Below are 4,193 nucleotides of genomic sequence, written 5' to 3'. Positions count from 1 at the left end.
TATATATATATATATATATATATATATATATATATATAACACACACCCACATATATATATATTTTATTGACTTCAGAGAGGAAGGGGAAGAGAGAGAGATAGAAAAATCAACTGATAAGACAGAATCATTGATTGGCATGCCCCACCCTAGGGGTCGAGCCTGCAACCTGGGCGTGTGCCCTAACCAGAAATCGAACCGTGACCTTCTGGTTCATAGGTCGATGCTCAACCACTGAGCCACGCCAGCCGGGCATGAATTCTCTTTGGATTGTAATGTATACAATAAGGTTTAAAACTGCCATTCTGGCCGAAACCGGTTTGGCTCAGTGGGTAGAGCGTCGGCCTGCAGACTGAAAGGTCCCGGGTTCGATTCCGGTCAAGGGCATGTACCTTGGTTGCGGGCACATCCCCAGTAGGAGATGTGCAGGAGGCAGCTGATCGATGTTTCTCTCTCATCGATGTTTCTAACTCTCTATCTCTCTCCCTTCCTCTCTGTAAAAAATCAATAAAATATATTTAAAAAATAAATAAATAAAACTGCCATTCTGTGGAGCAGTTTCTCAATCCATTGAGGTTTTGCTTCGGGCAAGTGCTGTCAGTCTGGCTCAAGTAAACTCACAAACATTCCCTACAGATTTGAACGTTTCTTAACAGTGACAGACCTAAAGCCCGAGCAGGAGTGGACTGTCAAATATTTAACAACTGAGACAGATGGTGGCAGTGGAGGCAGAAGTTCCACAAAGTGGGCCTGGGAGTGGCCCTCCGCAGACATGGCCTCAGGGGCCTCAGCAGCATCTGAGAGGCCAGTACATTTCCTGGGACACTGTCTTTCCCACGGGGTCCAGTGGACATAGAGAGCAGGGGGCAGAGGTGGGGCAGGACACTGATGAGCTGACAGTGTGCGGGCCAATGAGCCAGGTGCCCAACCCCTGATTGTGCCCACCCAGGGTGCTTGGAGGCCATTCATTTCCAAATGGCATCTAGTGTTTCAATATTTTAGTAACTGGTACTGCCTGTCAACGTAAGAAACGTTCAAACCAGTAGAGAATTTTTGTGGGTCATGTGGTGTGGGCCTCCTGACCTTTTCTCCCTAGAACGGGGCGGGCAACCCCTGGCACGCGTGCCAAACATGGCACGCCAGTAACTTTTGCTGGCATGCGAAACCCTCTCTTATAATCTTCCATTTACAATGTTTTTCTTAATATCGACTTTTTTATTTTTCAGATAAATTCAGTGTAGGTGCATCTTAGATAAATAAATAATTTTACATAACAAGTTATCTTTGTTAGGTTAGGTGGCTCAGGAGGCGGCGAAGGAAATAAAGAGAGTTGATCAGAAAACGAAGGAAGAAGGAAGGAAGGAAGGAAGCAAGGAAGGAAGAAAGGAAGGAAGGAAGGAAGGAAGGAAAGTTTATTCTGCGTCCCCGGGAAACCCACATACCCGCAAGGACAGGGCACGTGGATTCACGCCAACAGGGAGGGGGGCGCTTTTTTTATACTGTGGTTGGGTGAGGGGTGGGGACATGAGCTGAGGTATTCAGCTGAGAAAGTTTCAGCTGCAGGGGGTCAGCAAGGTATTCAGGAAGGAGTCAGTATCTGTGTGGGGGTCGTGGAGAAGCCAGTATCTGTGTCTGGCATGCTGATCTGTTAGAAATGCCAGGGGGAGTCCATTATCTCGTCACACATCTACATGTATCCGATCCTGGGCTCTCTCCGACCTAACAATCTTAAAGACCATAGGCATGGATTGATGAGAGAGGGGAAGAGCAATTTCTATGCCTCTGCCTTAACTCTCCCTGCCTTCCTAGATCCGACCAGTGTTTTGGTTTCATCCACATACGCTTGTGAATCTTTGTTCTCAGTGATGAATTTTGTGAAGTCTTGTAATAGGAGTAGCCTGACGGATGAAAGTAGTAGCTTGTGCATATCTCTGAAGGTCACGAAATATAAACCTGATGTAAAATCTCTGTCATCAGTGATGCAGCAGCAAAAGTCCCACTGATAATATCAAACGAAGTCATAAAGTTTTCTGTCGGACTATCAGTGTACATGTATACATTAAAAAATACATGTATTTTTCATCATCATATACTGTGTTTTTGTCGCTCGAATGAATTTTATTATTTCAAGGTTCTTCACATACGTACACCTTAAGAGATATCAAGTAGGCGTAACATGTTCTCAAAAAATTAGGGTTGGCAGGCAGAAGAATTTTGAGTCAGAGATTTTGCTGGTTTTGGCACGCACTCACAAAAAGGTTGCCCACCCCTGCCCTAGGATAACATCTAGGCCTCAGTTGTATTTCAGCTCCAGACCCAGAAAAGCAGCAAAACCTAGCAGACAACACCATGGCTGCTTCAGGACGAGCTTCATTGACTCCCCCCTGCTCTGATGGCAACCAATCAATCAGTGGAGACCCTGACCCTGAAAGGACACACCTGAAGAGCTGCTGAAAATTCTACTGAGATCTTCCCCTGGCACCTCCCCTAAAATCTCCAACCTTAAACCCTTAGGAGGGAGGACCCAGTGCGCTCTCCCTCCAGGGAGCACGCCCGCACCTTTCCCTCCCCACCCCCATGTCCCCTGGCTGGTCACCTTAACCTTCCTCACTTCTAAGCCCAAGGGCCCTTTCTTTGCCTCTATAACATGTTTCCTGAGCCCATTTCTTCTATGAATGACTTCTTCTACCTCTGTGATTTTCTAAATAAATGTTCTCTTATAGTCTGGGTCTTGGCTCTGAATTCTTTCCTAGTCAGAACTCAAGTACCGAGGTTGCTGAACCCAGGTCCGGTCTGACCCCACCAAACACCTGGCGCCATTCCCGTGGCTGCCAACACCTGTCTGTTCTTTGCCATCAAGTTACTTCTCATAAGAGCCCCTCTGTGTCCAACACCCTTCACCCCACCTCTCATGCTGAGGGGATCTAGTCATTTGGCACAAAGTAAATGGTGGTACGAATCTTAGAAATTGTTGAAGTAAAAACATTCAAACCTGGAAAGAATTTTTGTGAGTTTATTTGAGCTAAACTGTCTTGTTTGCAATTGCCAGGAAGCAGAATCTCAACGGATTGGGATAATGCTCCAGAGAATGGCAGTTTTCCACCTTGTTTTATACATTACATTCAAAGGAGGAGACACGAGTGGGCTACATGAAATCCACTGGTGACAGATTAGAGAGGCAGGAGAAGGCCACGCAGGGAAACCTCTGGGATTGGATTAAAATAAAATGATAGACATACTCCTTTTACTTAGGTGAGTACCGGATAGTTAACAGTCAACAAGTAACATGATAACAACAATGAAGGAATTTGTGGTACCTGTCCTGCCACCCAAGGCTTTTGGTTGTGCCCTGAGAGGTCTGGAAAAAAGAGAAGTTACAAGTTACCTTGACATTTCAACAGTATGTTATGTAAATGAAAATAAAAGACAATAGGCTCAGTTAAGGTAAAGGTTGACCTTGTCAGGGAAGATACCTGCCTAGGAAGTGACTACCCACCGTAACTGCTTTTATTTTATTATTATGTTTAAAATATATTTTTACTGATTTCAGAGAGGAAGGGAGAGGGATAGAGAGATAGAAACATTAATGATGAGAGAGAATCATTGATCGGCTGCCTCCTGCATGACCCCAACTGAGGACGGAACCTGCAACCCGGGCATGTGCCTTTGACCAGAATCGAACCTGGGACCCTTCGGTCAGCAAGCCGATGCTCTGTCCAGAGCCAAACCAGCTAGGGCCCCACCATAACTGCTTCTAGTTAAAGTTTTAATTTCAGACCATTCTTTGTGATTACTTTAGGTCTTTGGCAGGTCTTTCATGTCGGAGACCGCCCATAACAGCATTAGCATGAAAATGCAAAAGAGACATTGGAAGGCCCATGGACCTCGATTGCAGCAGGGCTGAATCAGCATAGAGTGCTCCTGCAGTGATTGCGATGGCTCGCGGCGATTTCCTGACCTGACCATCTTTACCTTGTTTGCTAAGCTTTACTGAGCTTTACTTACTTAACTTACCGAGCTTTGGTTCTTTCTGCTCTGCCTGCATGAATTGCTAAAGGGCAAATGTGTAACCAAACTTGAAAAAAGCAGGCAGTCCCGGACTCTCAGTGTTTCTCTCCTTGCAAGAGGCTCCACCCGGCCTCCTATACCTTAAAAACTCCTATTCTTGTGCAGCATCTTCATCGTGCGTCGGCCC

This window comes from Myotis lucifugus, unplaced genomic scaffold (genome assembly GCF_000147115.1).
Source record: "Myotis lucifugus unplaced genomic scaffold, Myoluc2.0 scaffold_138, whole genome shotgun sequence".
Classification (NCBI taxonomy): domain Eukaryota; kingdom Metazoa; phylum Chordata; class Mammalia; order Chiroptera; family Vespertilionidae; genus Myotis; species Myotis lucifugus.
Note: the sequence above shows the minus strand (reverse complement) of the source record.